The following is a 20,940-nucleotide window of genomic DNA, read 5'->3' as shown; positions in this document are numbered from 1 at the left end:
GTTTGATATGAATGACTTGGGAGAATGTGGACATATTCTTGAGATCAAAGTAATAAGGGATCGCAAGACAAAGATGTTGTGCTTATCTCAAGCTTCATACATCGATACTATCCTAGCTCGTTTTAGCATGCAAAACTCCAAGAAAGGTTTCTTACCTTTTCGGCATGGAGTACCTTTATCTAAAGAGATGTCTCCTAAGATACCAAAGGAGATAGAGGAGATGAAGGTAGTTCCTTATGCTTCGGCTGTAGGAAGCCTAATGTATGTGATGCTATGTACGAGACCGGATATCTGTTTTGTCGTGAGCATGATTAGCAGATATCAAAGTAACCCAGAACATGGACATTGGACTGCTGTAAAGCATATAGTGAAGTATCTGAAAAGGACTAGAGATAATATGCTGGTTTACCAGGCAGATGATTTGCTCCCTGTGGGTCACACATAGGGATGTAAACGAGCCGAACCGAGCCGAACAGTATTAGGCTTGAGCTCGGCTCGTTTAAGTTATATTCGGGCTCGAGCTCGAATCGAGCTTTTATCACAAGGCTCGAGCTCGACTCGTTTTACAATTATCAAGCTCGTGAGCAATTCGAGCTCGGCTCGTTATTAGCTTGATTATCAAAGTTAACGAGCCTAACTTGTTAAGCGAGCTCGGACTCGTTTAGAACTCATTTTTGGCTCATTTTAGAGCTCATTTTTTGATTCATTTTAAAGTTTATTTTAAGGCTCATTTTAGAGCTCATTTTTTTGGCTCGTTTTTTGGCTCGATTTAAGGCTTGTTTTAAGGCTCATTTTTTTGGCTCGCGAGCCTATAAATGAACATGTTCACGAGCTCACAAGCCGAATATCCTTAAGCTAGAGTTTGGCTCGATAAAACTGTCGAGCTCGAAATCAAGCTCGAGCTCGGCTCGATAAGATAAACGAACGAACTCGAACAAGCTTTTTACCGAATCGAACTCCGAATAGCTCGCGAACCGTTTGATTCATTTACATCCCTAGTTACACAAATTCTGACTTCCAATCGGATAGGGACAATAGTAAATCAACCTCGGAGTATGTGTTTACTTTGGGAGGTGGAGCCATAGCATGGATAAGTGTTAAACAGAAATACATTTCAGACTCCACCATGGAAGCTGAGTATGTGGCAGCCTCTGAGGCAACCAAAGAAGTTGTATGGCTCAGAAACTTCTTGATGGACTTAGATGTGATTCTTGATTTTCCCAAAGTTATCACATTTTATTGTGATAACAGTGGTGCAGTAGCAAACTCGAAGGAACCACGAGCCCATAAGGCAAGTAAACATGTTGAGCGCAAGTACCACCTGATACGAGACATCATAAAATGAGGAGAAGTTGTTGTCGCCAAGATTGCATCAACAGATAACCTGGCAGATCCTTTCACTAAGGCCCTTCCGGCGAGAGCTTTTGATGGGCATGTTGAGGGGATGGGAATCAGATGTATGGCAGCATAGTCTTTTAGTATAAGTGGGAGATTGTTGGGATGTATACTATAAGTCTAGCTTTGTATGAACATCTATTTTGAAATGAGAATCACTTTGGTCAAATGTTTGCATTTTATATTTATATATATGTTAATGCAGTTGTCCATTTAATTTATATTGTAGATAACATGGTGTGTGGTGTTACACAGAAGATCATGTTATTGGTTCCTTATAAATTATAAATAGTAGTTCACAACCAAGATGGATTGGGACAAACCATTGGAATTGTTGTAGTGTAATTTGGTATTAGTCTGTCTTGACTATAAAATTACACTAGTACACTATGTGTGTATTAAACATGACCATTTGAAGTTGTTTGATTTATATTGACTGCATAAAAGAACAGAACCTCTGTTATTATGAATGTGCGTCCTTTTAATTCTGATATAATAACAAGCACGTATACTTAGTATTTATTTCTTTAACTTATCAATGGGTGAGATTTATTCGTTAAATCAATAGGACCGATGAGTTGGGAGATAGTACTATTTATAGAGTGTGTTGTTGATTATAAAAGGAATCTGTCCTAATTATTTAAGTTGATGATATCCCCTTGAGGAGCTCATAAGGATTATCATGTAAACTCTGTAGATGGACTTAGTCCGACATGATAATAAAGTTGAGCGGTACTACTCTTGGAGTCAGATGTTAATTAATTGAGTTGTCAGTAACTCATTTAATTAATGGACATACGATATTTTAAACACAGAGAGATTAACACACTCATAGTAAGAAGGAGCTCATATTGTAATATGGGATTGGTGCGGTAGTTCAATAATAATCCTTTAGTGGTATGGGTTATTATTGATGAACTTGAGTTGGATGTTCGGGTCGAACACAGGAAGCTCAAGCTCATCAGGAGGCCTAACCAATTCCTCCTCTAGGTCCCTGTTGTAGCCTCTATATATAAAGTCTCGCATCCACCCAAGCTGTCACGCCCCCAGAAGAGTCCCTGTCCGAGAAAATTTCGGCAGCATCTCCCCTGTACGACGGACAATCAAAAATTTTCTACAAGCACTAAATACTCAGCCACAGGCGGCTGGAATCATAACAATAATAAAAATCAATCACTACGCAGTTTATATATATATTCAGCCTCTGGCTGACACAACCACGCAGTAATAATACTCTGACTCAAAAACCACCCTACTCAACTACACTCGTAAAGCCCAAATCCGATTTTTCTTACCTCTTCTGCCGTCCAAGCAGGCATGTAGTAGAGTAAATCCAAATCATACTAAAAGTCCATCCAACGGAAAGATTTCATACAATATCCATATGTAAGTCCAAAACAAACTAAAACAAAGTCTGATAGCGAAAAGCTAAAATGAAACAACAACTCAAAAACCAGCAGCGGAGTAGTACTACGTGCAGTGGGGACTAGCGACTGGAACTCCCTCCTGACAGCATCAACCTGAAAATAACAACAATGGAGGCGGGGTGAGTCCAACACTCAGCAGGTACAGTTGATATGCAAAGTAAAGAAACAACACCTAGCACTAATCATGCGTACAGTCTCCTGATAAGAAAGATAAGAATGCATCTGAAATAAACAGGAGAATACTGTACTAACCAGATCCTGAGTATAAGGTCAAAACAGTCCGAGGGATAAGGAAATCCTGTATGCATGTCAAACATAGGTATCCAAACAATATGCAGCATATAAATGCAGCAAACACAAACACAAGCAATAAATGCATCATGCATATGATGCCAATGATGCGTCCTGGTCACCCCTGACGCCAGTCGATCATCTCACACACAATAGTGAGGCCGAGTGGGTAGGGCTGTGACAACCGTGCACTCTGTCGTCACTACTCCTGATAAGTGACCGAGTGGACGGGATGCTGTCGGAGTACACCTATCCTCCTACCCCAAATCATAGATGGGGGAGCGCAATGCTCTCAACTCCCGGTACTCAAAGACGGGGAGGAATCCCTGCCGGATAACACGTTGGGTCACACTACCCATGAGCGGACCAACGGTGCCTAACAGAGTCCCTGCTGCAACACACTCAGCCTGAATCGACCACTAACCCATGAGTGGTGGTGTGTGCAGATCCATGTAACTGGCGATGTGCTCAACAATAATGGAGCGGACTATCGCACAGCATGCAATCATGCAAATGGTGCATGGCACTAACCACAAGAATATCCTGACCTAATCCACATATATATAAAAATGCATCAAAGGTCAACGAATCCAAAACAATCCAAAGGTATACAGAAGGTATAAAACCTAGGTCCTGAACATGGTCAAGCATGGCATATCACTACCCCTATAAGCATGTATAAACAGGTAAAATATACCTGAGATGCAAAACCAATCAATCAATCAAGCATGTAAGATTTGGGTAGTGATTAACCGAAACAGATAAGAAACATAATTAATACAACATGTTAATTTAATTACTAAGCATATCAAATGACATAAGTCAAAAGTACCCGCCTCCAATAGGAATGTCCAAATCCGACATCGAGATACTCGTCTCGCGTCAAAATCCTGTATCCAATAAATACACTTTTTATTTAGCTAAAATTCGAATGAATTGCTAAATAAATCCTTAAAACCATTTAGGGCAAAACCCTAAATAATAATCATCAACTTATCTAAATAAAGTCTAACGATAAATTAGGGTTAGTTACCTAATCCCCAATCCACCATTAGATCAATTCCAAACTACCTAATCCTATCAATCAATCATCAACAACATAATCAAAGTAAAACCCTAAACCTTACCTCAGTTCACAATCCAAATGACTGCAGTGAAAGGTTGCTTGCTGCTGAAAAATCCTCCACACTACCAGGATCAAAATAAAATCCACAACAACAATTAAATACCCTATACTATCAATTAGGCAGCACTCATAACTCTGTAAATCTGAGCCTCAAACCAAAAGTACCTAAATTTCCTTACCTATCTCGTAGCTGTGTTTGTTGATCCTCCACAAAGAAGGATTGATCTATAACAAATAAGAATATCCAAGTTCTGATCTTAAAGATCACTGCTCGGAAGGAAGGAGGGCGTCGGAAAGGGCACCGGCAGCATCAGAGAATCGGCGGCTGTCAACAAGACAGCGCACAGTGGCGATCGGCAAAGGCTCAACTATGGCTTGCTTCTTTTGTGCAAAGGACGACTCCGAGAAAGGAAGACAAAGCCTGCCGTGGTGCTCGGGTCAAGAGTCGGCGGCGGTCGGAGAACTCTCGGTGGCTGGCGGAGGAGAGGAGAAGAGAAGAAGGTGGTCGGGCGGCACCGGGTGGCTAGGGCAGAGGAGTTTGGCTCGGGCGGCGGTGCTAGGGCTCCGGCAATGAACCGGTCGCCGGCGTTCGGGAAGAAGAAACCGTCGGCCGGCGGTTAGGGCAAGGAGGAGGAGAAGGCTCGGCGGCGTTGGGGAGATAAGAGAGAACGGCGAGAATGAGAGAAAATAAAAGAAATAAGATAATAAATAAGAAAAGGAAAAAGAGATAAATAAATAAATCTTTTCCTCTCTTAAATGGGTAGCCCAAACAGGCTTTCTCGGGGCCCCGTTTTTATCCCCGTGAACTCGTCCGTACAAGCTCCGAAAAATCCCCAAAAAATGTCCAAAAATTTCGGAAAATTCCCTTATTCATATCCGCCTATTTCCGGTATTTTACATTCTCCCCCACTAATAAAAATTTGGTCCCCAAATTTCAGTATCTACCATCAGCAAGTACTAATTGTTGGAACCCCAAGGTTGTTTTGGTGTGATCAACAAGTTAAGTTAGGTCCTGCGTTGTTTCTAACCTTGTGTCTAAGTGTGCAGGAGCTTAGGAGCACAGGTACTCGAGCGGAAGACGCAGCTAGCGAGAAGGACGGCACGCTGTGCGTCCGAGGGACGAGGTGCTGCGGAAGAGTACACCGGCGGACGAGAAGGAAGTGCGCGCGGTGGTTCCGAGGTACGAAAGCTGGAGCGGAAGATTGCTCGGGGAGCAAGAGACGCAGCTAGCGCGAAGGTCGTCATGGGGTGCGACCGAGGGACGAAGTCTGCGGATGAGTACGCTGATGGACGAGAAGGGACACGCGGTAATTCCGAGGGACGAGAAGCCGGAGGGAAGCACGCTCGAGAAGACCGGAAGATGGGTTCGGGCGAGCCCTATTCCGGATGTCAGAGATCACCCAAGCAAGCGGAGCCGGAGCAGAAAGACCCGGACCAGAGGCGAGCTGAACCAGAGAAGAGAGCACGGACCAAAAGTCAACTGGGTTGACTTTTGGCTCCGGGGCGCCCGGAACTATCCGGGGCGCCCGGAGCTGTCCGGGGCGCCCGGAACCATCCGGGGCGCCCGGAATGGACTTTTCAACAGGATCGAGTTTTGACTCGATCCGACCGTTGGGGGATAAAATTTATCCCCCCAGGGCGCCCGGAACCCTTCCAGGCGCCCGGACCAAGACTATAAATATAGCCTTGGTCCAGAAGCTTAAACAGAACTCACTGATTGTAAATCCAGTGCTTGCACACTCTCTTTTAGTCTAAGCTTCTGTTTTCTGCACTTCAACGTTGTACGAGGCTTCTCCGCCAGAAGGAGTTTTATTGAGCTTAATCTTCCTTGGATTAACAACCACATCGGTTGTAACCAAGTAAATCTTTTGTGCCTCGCTTTTCTTTATGCTTTTAATTTACTGCTTAGTTTATTTATGCAAGTGTTAGCCTAAAGAGTTCGAGGAGGGTTTGTTTTCCTTTTTGTGTTAGCAGGATATCCAACAACCCCCTCCTAGCCGACCCAACGGTCCTACAAGTGGTATCAGAGCCGAGTACGCCTCAGAAGGACTAACCGCCGTCTGAAGCAACAAAACGATGGCCGAAGCTAGCGAATATCCACCAGCATTCAAGGGGGAGTTTTCTTCATGGAAGAAACAAATGGAGGTATATCTTAATTCTAATGTTGGTATTTCTTTCATATTAAAATCTGGCTATGAAGCACCAAAGACAACGAATGGAGAAGAACTCGATCTACGCCTCTGGAACAAGAAGCAATGCAACGAGTTTGTGGCAAACGGACGAGCTGAATTCCATCTTCTAACCGTAATACAAAAAGAAGATCTCGACAGAGTCGGAGAGTACAAAAATGCAAAAGAACTGTGGGAAAAGTTCTTGAAGATCTACGAAGAACCAGCCAATGTCAAGGATGAATCCAACACCTATTCAACGCCAGAACAGTCCGAGAATGAGGAAACTGTTGAGATAGTCGATCTCCATCCCGAGGACACAGAAAGCTCATCCCAAGTGAGCATCAATGAAGGGGGAGAGATATTGGAAGAAAGCAACTCAACAGGGGGAGAATCAACGACCGACGAGGTAAGTAAGGTATGGTCTCTACCTTCTGAACAACCGGTTAATTCAATAGAAAAATTCCCTGAAGATTTTTGTGATTTAAAAATTGAATTATCGAAAAAGTTTTTTGAATTAGAAAATCAATTGTCAAATTTTTCTTACAAATTAGAAATATTATCAAAAGAAATTTGCAAATTTAAAAATATTTTGACAAAAGAATTATGCAAATCAGAAGAATTTTTCGAATTACAAATTTCTCTCTCGAAAGAATTTTACGATTTAGAAATTGAGTCACCGAAAAGGTGTTTCGGATTAAGAAATCTGTTAATAGATTCCTGTAAATTAGAATTTTTGTTGTTAAAAAATTCTTGCAAATTACAAAATATTCTTGCACATTGCCGAAAGAATTTTTTATATTGTCGAAAAATTTTATCAAGTTAGAATCTATGCTATCGAAATATTTTTGTGAACTTGAAATTCAAAAAATAATAGAAATTAACATGATACAAATTGTTGCATGTTTAATATTTTTTGCTTTAAATCTGAAAAAGTGTGACTTAAGAATTTCTGATAAATTAAAATAGAAATTTAAACCTACTAATTAAAGCATAAAATATATAAATGCATAGAAAATTTCTCTTTATATTATTAATTCTCTGAAATTTTCTTGCATAAAGTTTTATGTTTAGAAACTTCTTAATCTTGATGTCGAATGACTTAGAAATTTGTCTTGACTTAGAAATATTTCCCTGAAAATTATTGAAATATAGTTTCAAAATTTTTTTTTTGTCAACCCTTAGATTTCGTTTGTACCCCATTTTTATTGTGATCAAAGGGGGAGAAGGGAAAGTATAAGTCTAGGGGGAGGTAGAAAACATTGAAAATTAAAATTTGGAATGTTTTTTTAATTTTTTCTATCATGTTGCATGTTATTGCAATAAACTGTTTAATTTCATATCTATTGTTGATCCTAGCTTAACTTGGGTTGATCACACCAAAAAGGGGGAGATTGTTGGAACCCCAATGTTGTTTTGGTGTGATCAACAAGTTAAGTTAGGTCCTGCGTTGTTTCTAACCTTGTGTCTAAGTGTGCAGGAGCTTAGGAGCACAGGTACTCGAGCGGAAGACGCAGCTAGCGAGAAGGACGGCACGCTGTGCGTCCGAGGGACGAGGTGCTGCGGAAGAGTACACCGGCGGACGAGAAGGAAGTGCGCGCGGTGGTTCTGAGGTACGAAAGCTGGAGCGGAAGATTGCTCGGGGAGCAAGAGACGCAGCTAGCGCGAAGGTCGTCACGGGGTGCGACCGAGGGACGAAGTCTGCGGATGAGTACGCTGGTGGACGAGAAGGGACACGCGGTAATTCCGAGGGACGAGAAGCAGGAGGGAAGCACGCTCGAGAAGACCGGAAGATGGGTTCGGGCGAGCCCTATTCCGGATGTCAGAGATCACCCAAGCAAGCGGAGCCGGAGCAGAAAGACCCGGACCAGAGGCGAGCTGAACCAGAGAAGAGAGCACGGACCAAAAGTCAACTGGGTTGACTTTTGGCTCCGGGGCGCCCGGAACTATCCGGGGCGCCCGGAACCATCCGGGGCGCCCGGAATGGACTTTTCAACAGGATCGAGTTTTGACTCGATCCGACCGTTGGGGGATAAAATTTATCCCCCCCAGGGCGCCCGGAACCCTTCCAGGCGCCCAGACCAAGACTATAAATATAGCCTTGGTCCAGAAGCTTAAACGAAACTCACTGATTGTAAATCCAGTGCTTGCACACTCTCTTTTAGTCTAAGCTTCTGTTTTCTGCACTTCAACGTTGTACGAGGCTTCTCCGCCAGAAGGAGTTTTATTGAGCTTAATCTTCCTTGGATTAACAACCACATCGGTTGTAACCAAGTAAATCTTTTGTGCCTCGCTTTTCTTTATGCTTTTAATTTACTGCTTAGTTTATTTATGCAAGTGTTAGCCTAAAGAGTTCGAGGAGGGTTTGTTTTCCTTTTTGTGTTAGCAGGATATCCAACAACCCCCTCCTAGCCGGCTCAACGGTCCTACACTAATAACAGATAATAATAATAAATGCTGAACGGTAAATAAACTCACATACCTCAATTGAAAAGATGGGGATATCGAGCACGGATCGTATCCTCGAGCTCCCAAGTAGCCTCCTCGTCCGAATGATGCTGCCATCCGACTTTAACCAGCCGGATGGTCTTGTTCCGCAACTGACACTCTTTCCGGTCGAGAATCCGTACCGGAACCTCCTCATAGGTAATGTCAGGCTGAACTGGAACTGGGATATCTGCCAGCACATGCGTCGGATCGGGTACATATCTCCTCAGCATGGATACATTAAATACATCGTGCACGCCTGACAGGGACGGTGGTAGTGCCAGTCGGTAAGCTACTGCTCCGATCCTCTCCAAGATCTCGAAGGGACCAATGTACCGCGGAGCTAGCTTACCTTTGAGGCCAAATCTCTTCACCCCTTCGTGGGTGAAACTCGTAGAAATACATGGTCGCCAACAGAGAACTCTAGTGGTCTGCGTCTCCGATCAGCATAACTCTTCTGGCGATCCTGCGCCTCTGACATCCTCCGTCTGATAGTACGGACCAACTCTGCATCCTGCTGAACTCTATGAGGTCCCAACAACTGAGCCTCTCCAACCTCATCCCAAAGGACGGGTGTCCGACAAGGTCTACCATACAACGCCTCAAACGGTGCCATCTGGATAGCCGAATGGAAGCTGTTGTTGTAGGCAAACTCTACCAACGGCAGATGGTCCTCCCAACTGCCTCCGAAATCCATAACACATGACCTCAGCAGGTCCTCTAAAGTCTGAATGGTCCGCTCTGACTGTCCATCTGTCTGTGGATGGAAAGCTGTACTGAAACGGAGCTGTGTGCCTAAGGCCTGCTGCAGACTCTGCCAGAAACGAGACGTGAACCGTGGATCTCTATCCGAAATGATACTCAATGGAACACCATGTAGTCTGATAATCTCTCGGCAATACAGATCTGCCAATCGATCCAGGGAATCAGTCCTCCGAATCGCTAAGAAGTGCGCTGATTTGGTTAATCGATCAACGATTACCCAAATCGCGTCATGGCCTCGTCGTGTCCTCGGCAACCCTACCACAAAGTCCATGGTAATGTGATCCCACTTCCACTCAGGAATAGGAATCCGCTGAAGTAATCCTGCAGGTCTCTGGTGCTCAGCCTTCACCTGCTGACAAACAAGACATCTAGCTACGAAATCCGCGATGTCTTTCTTCATACCGTTCCACCAATAGGAACGTCTCAAGTCTCGATACATACGGGTTCCTCCTGGATGGATCGCAAATCGAGAACGGTGTGCCTCCTGAAGTAGCTCCTGTAAGACCGGATGAGACTGAGGTACGCATAATCTACCTCGTAAGAATATAATACCCTCCTCGTCTCGTGTAAACTCGGTCTGCTGCCCGGAAGCTATCTGACTGCCAATAAACTGCAAATGCTGATCACTGGCCTGTGCCTCTCGGATCCTCGTCCTGATCGACGACTGAGCAACCATGGTAACCAGAATACCCTGCTCTATCGGTCCCTGCTCCTCAAGATCTAACTCCGAGAAACTCTGAATTAAGTCCGTGACTGAAGTCCGGTGGCAAGCCAAAGTCCCTCTGGACTTCCTGCTGAGTGCATCTGCAACCACATTAGCTTTCCCCGGGTGGTAGCCAATGGTACAATCGTAGTCCTTCAGGAACTCCATCCATCTCCTCTGTCGGAGATTAAGCTCCTTCTGAGTGAAAATGTATTTGAGACTCTTATGATCAGTGAGAATCTCAAATGTGATACCGTAAAAATGATGACGCCAAAGCTTCAGAGCAAATATAATAGCGGCTAACTCCAGATCATGAACTGGGTAGTTCTTCTCATGCTCCTTCAACTGTCGAGAAGTATAGGAGACTACCCTGCCGTGTTGCATCAGAACAGCGCTCAAACCCAGAAGAGGCATGTCGGTGTAGAGTACGAATCCGTCCTCTCCGGAGGGTAAAACTAAAACTGGAGCCGACACTAATCTCCGCTTCAGCTCTTGGAAGCTGGTCTCGCAGTCCTCGTTCCAAGTGAACTTCATGCCTTTCCTAGTCAGGCATGTCAAGGGCATAGCAATCCGGGAAAAACCCTCGACGAACCGTCTGTAATATCCAGCTAGTCCCAGAAAATTACGAATCTCCTGAACTGATCTCGGCTGCTCCCAATTGGTGACAGCCTCGATCTTCTGAGGGTCTACTGAAATAGTTCTGCTAGAGACCACATGTCCTAGAAAACTGACTGAGGATAGCCAGAAAGCACACTTGCTGAACTTCGCGTACAACTGATGTCGTCGAAGAGTCTCCAAGACTGTGCGAAGATGTTGTGCATGTTCCTCCTCGGAACGCGAGTAGACCAATATGTCATTGATGAAAATGATAACAAACTGATCAAGATACTCCAAGAAGACGCGGTTCATCAAATCCATAAACACCGCTGGAGCATTGGTAAGCCCAAATGGCATTACCAAAAACTTATAATGGTCGTATCTGGTACGGAACAGTCTTCGAATATCTGAGTCTCTGACTCTCAGCTGATGATATCCAGATCGCAGATCAATCTTAGAATACACTGAAGTACCTCTGAGCTGATCAAACAAATCCTCAATCCGTGGTAATGGATATTTATTTCTGACGGTCACTGAATTCAGCTGCCTGTAGTCAATACATAACCTCATGGTGCCGTCTTTCTTCTTGACAAATAGAACTGGAGAACCCCATGGTGAAACACTAGGGCGAATGAATCCCCTGTCTAAAAGCTCCTTGAGTTGAACCTTCAGCTCGTTCAACTCTTTTGGTGTCATACGATACGGAGCTTTCGATGTCGGAGCGGTTCCCGGAATCAGCTCAATAGCGAACTCCACTGGCCTTCTGGGAGGCAAACCTGGCAGCTCCTCTGGAAATACATCTGGGTACTCCCGGACAACAGGAACGTCGGAGAGCTGCGAACTACTACTGTCCTCAGTACTGATCAACGACAACAGAAAACCATGACAGCTGTGAGACAGCAACCGAATCAAATAATCGAGATGTCGCCGCGTCTCTAATGCCGTGAAACTCCACGAGGGTTGGTTCGGGGCGGAAGGTGACCACCCTCGTCGGCAATCAACGGTAGCATGATACATGACAGCCAATCCATGCCAAGAATGACATCAAACTCGACCATCTCCAATACTAGAAGATCTCCGTAAGTATCATGTTGCCAAAGTCTAACGGGCAACCTCGATCTGGGTGACGTCTAAAGTATCACCGACGGTAGGGAGACAATCAATCGCCGCAACCTAACAAAGAGGGTAATCTACCAATCTCCCGCATAAAAGTACGGATATAAAAGAATGCGAACTACCAATATTAATCAAAATATCAGTGAAATGCATAAATGGAAATCGTATCATGGAAAACGGATCCGTCGGCCACTGAGCATCCTCTCTGGTAATCGCATGAACACGACCGGCTCTGGCGGAGGAAGAGGTGGTAACACGCCGGGCCGGGCGTAAGCACGCCATCGAGGGCTGGACTATGTGCCGATAAGACCGAGAGGATGGTGGCGATCTTGTCGGTGGCCGAGCGAGTCCGACATCGTCGGAGTTAAAAGGTCCGGAGCAAAACTACGGGGTGCTCTGTACACCGAGTACTCCTATCCAAGCATGCCAAATGCCGGAGGGCTGCTCCTGCGTGAAGATTGGGCTTCGCCTCCTCGATATGCCTCGATCGACTAGACTGCCCTCCGACTGACCCTCCGGAAGCCGTGTCTTGAGCCTTCACCGACAATCTCGGCTCTGGTGCCCGGCAGTTTGCAATAAAAGCAAATTGATGTCCCAGAGCAAGCTGGGGTGAGGTGATCTCTGGATCCACATCAGAAACAATGATTACCGGTTCTGCTGAGAAAACCGAGAACGTCTGAAGAAGACCGCCTGATTTCGAGGCCTACGAGACGCCCAGAAGAACTCTGACCTGACTGTCTGCGACTACTCTGAGGCTGTCCTGTCGCCTGAGTCTGCTGGACCTGCCCCGATGTCTGACCCGTATGCTTTCTTTTCCTGTCCGGATATGCTGTCTGCCGAGCTAACTCTATCATCAAAGCTCGATTCAATGCATCAGAGTAAGATGTAATCCCTAATCCAGCAAGCTGTACATGCAGATAACCGTCCAATCCCTGTATAAACTGCATCATGCGAGTTCTGTCCTCCGCAACTAACTCTGGACAAAACTGAGCCAACCGGAGGAATTCTGTATTATACTCGGTCACTGAGCGGTTATTCTGCCTCAGACTCATAAAATCCTGTCGGCGAGACATCTGATAGGACAGTGGAAAGAAACGGCTCTCAAAAGCCTCTCTGAACCTGGTCCATGTGACGTTGCGCTCACCAATAATAGAACGCTGAGTAACCCACCAGGCATTAGCTTCATCCCGTAAATGGTAAGCAGCCAGCTCTGCTTTCTCCCACTCGGAGCAAGCCATATAGAAGAAAGTCTGCTCCATAGTCTCTATCCATGACAGAGCCATACTCGGATCGAGATCTCCGCGGAAAAGAGTGAAACGAGTCTTCATCGACTCGGCCAGTGCTGGAATCCTAGCTCGTGCAGCGACAATATCAGTGAGCTGTGTCGGGACGGCTGCAGGAACTGGCGGAAACACTGGAGCTGATACTACAGGTGGTACCGCGGAATAAACCGGAGGAGGAACTCCCGGTGCTGCTGTATATACCGGAGCATAAGCCGTCGGTGGTACTGCCTGGGGAACAAAAGTGGTGGCAACTGGAGGTACGGTAGGAAAAGGTACCGGATGTGGAGCAGCTGCTGCTACTGTAGGCACTGGGGGTACAGGTGCCACTGGTATAGGATACACTGTAGATCCAAGTGGTGGTGGCACTGAATACGCCGTAGGCTGCGCTGGAGTAGATGTCGGGTACACCAATGGTACCCCTGATGGTACTGTAAATAGGGTAGGCGTGGATACCGTTGGTGTGGCCAAAGTAGGTATCTCTACAGGAGCTATCGGGATTTGAGAGCCCGATGCTCCCGCTGCATCCTGAGTCTGTCCCTGACTAACAGGCTCACTAACAGTGGGCATCTCTGGCATATCCAGAGATCCCGTGGTCCTCGCACGTGGTCGACCAGCGCCACGTCTCGCAGCAATACGAGTAGATCGTCTCATATCTGTTAAATTAAATTACAGATATCAATACCAATATAACCAACATAACATAACAACATACCTATTTGCCGTCTGGAGATGTTCCGTCGCTGTCCAGTCCCCAATTTGACCTCAAAATTCCGAACGTACATATCGCCGGAAATCCAAATAAATCCGAAACGGAAATCCGAAACATAACCATATCGAAAATCCGATAATGCCCAGTTTGACTCGCAAACCTGGCTAACCCAAATATCCAGAATACCAACAACAGGTATCCGATAAATCTCCAGAACACCAAAAGCAGGTATCATAACCCGCTCTGATACCAAATAAATTGGTATCAGATAAATCCCGAAAATCCAAAATACGAAACAAAAGATCGTAAAACTGTGCTCTGATACCACTAAATTGTCACGCCCCCAGAAGAGTCCCTGTCCGAGAAAATTTCGGCAGCATCTCCCCTGTACGGCGGACAATCAAAAATTTTCTACAAGCACTAAATACTCAGCCACAGGCGGCTGGAATCATAACAATAATAAAAATCAATCACCACGCAGTTTATATATATATTCAGCCTCTGGCTGACACAACCACGCAGTAATAATACTCTGACTCAAAAACCACCCTACTCAACTACACTCGTAAAGCCCAAATCCGATTTTTCTTACCTCTTCTGCCGTCCAAGCAGGCATGTAGTAGAGTAAATCCAAATCATACTAAAAGTCCATCCAACGGAAAGATTCCATACAATATCCATATGTAAGTCCAAAACAAACTAAAACAAAGTCTGATAGTGAAAAGCTAAAATGAAACAACAACTCAAAAACCAGCAGCGGAGTAGTACTACGTGCAGTGGGGACTAGCGACTGGAACTCCCTCCTGACAGCATCAATCTGAAAATAACAACAATGGAGGCGGGGTGAGTCCAACACTCAGCAGGTACAGTTGATATGCAAAGTAAAGAAACAACACCTAGCACTAATCATGCGTACAGTCTCCTGATAAGAAAGATAAGAATGCATCTGAAATAAACAGGAGAATACTGTACTAACCAGATCCTGAGTATAAGGTCAAAATAGTCCGAGGGATAAGGAAATCCTGTATGCATGTCAAACATAGGTATCCAAACAATATGCAGCATATAAATGCAGCAAACACAAACACAAGCAATAAATGCATCATGCATATGATGCCAATGATGCGTCCTGGTCACCCCTGACGCCAGTCGATCATCTCACACACAATAGTGAGGCCGAGTGGGTAGGGTGACAATGCACAACTCTATACTAAGTGACACAAGTGGGCTGGATCTCGGAGTACACCTATCCTCCTACCCCAAATCATAGATGGGGGAGCGCAATGCTCTCAACTCCCGGTACTCAAAGACGGGGAGGAATCCCTGCCGGATAACACGTTGGGTCACACTACCCATGAGCGGACCAACGGTGCCTAACAGAGTCCCTACTGCAACACACTCAGCCTGAATCGACCACTAACCCATGAGTGGTGGTGTGTGCAGATCCATGTAACTGGCGATGTGCTCAACAATAATGGAGCGGACTATCGCACAGCATGCAATCATGCAAATGGTGCATGGCACTAACCACAAGAATATCCTGACCTAATCCACATATATATAAAAATGCATCAAAGGTCAATGAATCCAAAACAATCCAAAGGTATACAGAAGGTATAAAACCTAGGTCCTGAACATGGTCAAGCATGGCATATCACTACCCCTATAAGCATGTATAAACAGGTAAAATATACCTGAGATGCAAAATCAATCAATCAATCAAGCATGTAAGATTTGGGTAGTGATTAACCGAAACAGATAAGAAACACAATTAATACAATATGTTAATTTAATTACTAAGCATATCAAATGACATAAGTCAAAAGTACCCGCCTCCAATAGGAATGTCCAAATCCGACATCGAGATACTCGTCTCGCGTCAAAATCCTGTATCCAATAAATACATTTTTATTTAGCTAAAATTCGAATGAATTGCTAAATAAATCCTTAAAACCATTTAGGGCAAAACCCTAAATAATAATCATCAACTTATCTAAATAAAGTCTAACGATAAATTAGGGTTAGTTACCTAATCCCCAATCCACCATTAGATCAATTCCAAACTACCTAATCCTATCAATCAATCATCAACAACATAATCAAAGTAAAACCCTAAACCTTACCTCAGTTCACAATCCAAATGACTGCAGTGAAAGGTTGCTTGCTGCTGAAAAATCCTCCACACTACCAGGATCAAAATAAAATCCACAACAACAATTAAATACCCTATACTATCAATTAGGCAGCACCCATAACTCTGTAAATCTGAGCCTCAAACCAAAAATACCTAAATTTCCTTACCTATCTCGTAGCTGTGTTTGTTGATCCTCCACAAAGAAGGATTGATCTATAACAAATAAGAATATCCAAGTTCTGATCTTAAAGATCACTGCTCGGAAGGAAGGAGGGCGTCGGAAAGGGCACCGGCAGCATCAGAGAATCGGCGGCTGTCAACAAGACAGCGCACAGTGGCGATCGGCAAAGGCTCAACTATGGCTTGCTTCTTTTGTGCAAAGGACGACTCCGAGAAAGGAAGACAAAGCCTGCCGTGGTGCTCGGGTCAAGAGTCGGCAGCGGTCGGAGAACTCTCGGTGGCTGGCGGAGGAGAGGAGAAGAGAAGAAGGTGGTCGGGCGGCACCGGGTGGCTAGGGCAAGCAGAGGAGAGGAGTTTGGCTCGGGCAGGCGGTCGGGCGGCGGTGCTAGGGCTCCGGCAATGAACCGGTCGTCGGCGTTCGGGAAGAAGAAACCGTCGGCCGGCGGTTAGGGCAAGGAGGAGGAGAAGGCTCGGCGGCGTCGGGGAGATAAGAGAGAACGGAGAGAATGAGAGAAAATAAAAGAAATAAGATAATAAATAAGAAAAGGAAAAAGAGATAAATAAATAAATCTTTTCCTCTCTTAAATGGGTAGCCCAAACAGGCTTTCTCGGGGCCCCGTTTTTATCCCCGTGAACTCGTCCGTACAAGCTCCGAAAAATCCCCGAAAAATGTCCAAAAATTCCGGAAATTTCCCTTATTCATATCCGCCTATTTCCGGTATTTTACACAAGCCTTGCTTGTTGCCCAAGATAGGGGTCGGCCAAGCCTTGCTTGTTGCCCAAGCAAGGGGTCGGCCAAGCCTTGCTTGGTGCCCAAGATAGGGGTCGGCCACACCCCTTGCTTGGGTACCAAGATAGGGGTCGGCCACACCCCTTGTTTGTTACCCAAGCAAGGGGCCGACCACAATAGGAATTAAAGGGAGATTTTATTTAAAACAGAATTCTGTTAAAATCTTTTCTTTTTTGCCGCTAGCAATGATTATAAAAGAGGAGTAGGTGGTGCCCAAAAACCAACCTAAGAATCCTCTTTTATCCTCTTGTGGTTGGCGCCCCTCCTCTCTTATTCTCCCCTTGCTTCCTTCCCTAGGGTCGGCAGCATCTTCCCCTTCCTCTTCATTAGGGTCGGCGCCCCTTTAGAGAAGAATTCACCTTGTGGCTGGTTGCTTGGTGGAGAAGAAGAAGAGAATGAGGCACCCTATTCTAGCATCTCTTGGTGGTCGGGAGCTTGGAAACAAGAAGAAGGAGTTGGGTGGTTTTATCTTGGTAGATCGTCGCCCACACGACGTCCAAGAAGAGGAGAGAAGTACAGCAGAAGATCAAGAGGTCTTTAGCTGCAAAGGAATGGTATAACTAGTTATTTATTTCCGTTGTGTATTAGTTTAATTTTTCTTGGATCCTGAATATCAACACAAGATGCCAGCGATCTTGTGTTTCGATTAAGGTGTGTTTTGATCCATCAAGAACTTGCTTGATTGATCAAACACATGACTGATTGAACATATGAATTGCTAGGAAAAGTTCTGTATTTATACAAATTTTTTACAAGGGTTTTAAACAGAACGGAAATTTCAAATGCCAATAAAAATTATAATGGTTTAGGTTAAAGTGGATAATAATAGAACCATAAAGAGATCTTAATTCTTGTGATTGTAACAGAACCACTCTCTCTATGAATATTTTACATTTTTTAACTTAATATGTCGACTTTTAAATACTGTTAACTTATTATACGATATATTAGGCCTCAAAATATACATTTCAGTTGTAAATGAAATGGCGTATAAAAATTTGAGGCGTTTAAGATTTTCTTAAAATTCATATAATTGTTTTAAGACAAAATGAGTCGAAAAAAATTTTTTTTTTTCTATTTCCAAAAGATTCCTATTATTTAACGAATTCAATAGAAAAATATAATTTATCAAATCTTATTCCCAGTTTCGGCACACGACTCCTGGACCAAAAAATCTATTCTCAAAGAAATCTTATTCAAACTATAATTATATGTATCAAATTCATGCATTATACTTAATGAAAGTTTTAATAAAAAAATCCACTAAATTGTGTTATAAATTAAATTTGAAAGTATCAGCATAAATACAGGATAAAATATCATAAATTTTTAATAGATTTTGCAAAAACTTGGAAGAAAACAGCTACCACTCCGAAGTGGTGGATGACGACTCCGAGGAAGAAGAATAATCACATATTCGAGAAAATCAAAGCGGATATGCAAGACCTCCGATGAAGAATGCTCCTTCGATGAAGAAGATTGTAGATCAACGCTCCGATGAACGATACCTCCTGAATATAGCCTGCCTCCATTAGTTTGTTTACCTCTTCCTTGATGATTTGATTTTGGTCAGTTCCAAAATCTCTCCTCTTTTGCTTGACCAGTCGAGCACCCGGATAGACATGTAGTGAGTACTCCATTACGAGAGGGGAGACGCCCATGACCTCCTTGGGTGTCCATGCAAACGTATCATTATTTCATATCAAGCATTGTATCAACTCAGTCTTAAGGGGAGGATCCAGATCAGCAGCTACATAAGTTACCGCTTCTGGTCATCCAGCTTATATTTATATTTATTCCTTCTCTTTATATATTAGACTGGACGGCTTTTCCTGAATGACATTGACCTCCATTTTTTGAGTTTTACGAGCAATGTTGGCTTCTGTTGATTTCTACATAACACTTCCATGTCGTTAACTGATCTCCTCGAACCTCGCCTACTTGATCATCAACTGGAAATTTGACCTTCTGGCATAAAGTAGAAACGATCGTCCAAAACTCATTCAAGGTGGGTTGACCCAATATGACATTATAAGCAGAAGGTGCATCCACCACCATAAAATAAGATCTTCTTGTTCTCATCAGAGGCTCCTGCCCTAAAGATATGGTCAATTTTATTTGGTCGAGTGGTTGTACTTCATTACCCGTGAAACCATATAGAGAAGTCACCATGGGCTTAAGCTCACTTGGATCTATCTACAATTGATCAAAAGCTTTTTTGAAGATAATATTAACAGAACTGCCAATATCGATAAAAGTACGAGAAATGTTGTAATTAGCTATAACAGCTTTGATTATTAAAGTATCATCATGGGATATTTCTATCCCCTCCAGATCTCTTGGCCCGAAACTAATCTCTGGCCCTGCTGCCCTTTCCTTACTGCATCGTACCGCATGAATCTGTAATCGTCGGGCGTGTATTTTCCTTGTCTGGTTTGAATCACCACCAGTGGGTCCACCCACTATCATGTTGATGTTACCTCGAGCGGCATTGTTTCGGTTCTCCTCTTGCCGATCGGACGATGGTTCTGGCTGTGTTTGCTCGAGAGCCCGGGCTTGCCTAGGCTCTACCATTCCGACACTCAAGTAAGGTTTCAGGTGAGAGAAAATGGAGAAGATGAATAATAGATAGGTGTGTGTAATTGTATATATGTATGTACATGTACCATGACCCATAGATGTGGACCACTTTTATAATACTGTTGAAATGATATTATCTTCTCATTAATTGGGTGTCGTGTCATAATACGAAAAATGTGACATCGTCATATCTCCATATATTATACAGTTATGTCGTAAATATCTTGTATTTGTGTAATCATATTGTTCCATGTGCCCTGACACCTCACACACTATCCCACGTGTTACGTTAATCCCAATGTTGGCACAAGCTCATAAGATATAGAATTAATTGAGCCAAAGGATCCGACCTACTAAGTAATAGAGGACTAAGTGGAGTTGGTAGGGATGAGTCGAATGGTGCGGACTTGTTAGATGTAAAAGTGAGCAAAGAGTTGAGTCGATGGGGTCAAATAGAGATGAGCAGACCATTGAATCGACAGGGTTGAATGGAGCTGAGTAGGGCATTGGCCTTTGATGTTCATTCTTAATATTTGTTTATCTGGAAGAGTCAAGGGAGCTTAACTGACTAAGCGAAGTAAGTTGTCAGGGGAGCTTAACTGACTCAGCGGAACAAATTGTCAGCAGAGCTGAGCCCTTGAAGTTAGGCAAATCGATTGAAGATATCGAGGAGTTGAGTTGGCGGAGCGGAGTAGGTTGTTGGGGAAGCTGAGCAAGTTTTTAGGAGAGTTGAGCCCTTGGAGTTTGGCTGACTGACTGGCAGAAACGAGGAGTTGAGCTAGCTGAGCAAAACATGTTGTCTGGAGAGTTAAGCCTTGGAGTCGAACGGACCAACTGGAGGAACAAAGGAGTTGAACTAGCTGAGTAGAGCAGGTTGTCAAGGAAGCTGAACCCCTAGATTCTGGTGAACCGACTAGAAGAATTGAGGAGTTGAGTCCCTGGGTATGGATGGACATACTGGAGGCATCGAAGAGTTGAGCTAACTGAGTGGGGTTGGTCGTCAGGAGAGCTAAGTCCCTAAGTTTTATCCGAACTGAATGGTCACTCTTCTCGTCTTGTATAGCCCGACTAGGGACAATCGGATTGACTCATCTGGGCTTTGACCTCCATCTCAACAGAACTATTGACCTTCTTAGCACCCCTGGGAACTCCCAATTTACTCTGTCTCACTCCTAATTGAGATTTCTTT

Source organism: Zingiber officinale, chromosome 9A (assembly GCF_018446385.1).
Source record: "Zingiber officinale cultivar Zhangliang chromosome 9A, Zo_v1.1, whole genome shotgun sequence".
Lineage (NCBI taxonomy): Eukaryota > Viridiplantae > Streptophyta > Magnoliopsida > Zingiberales > Zingiberaceae > Zingiber > Zingiber officinale.
This window is presented reverse-complemented; position numbering follows the sequence as displayed.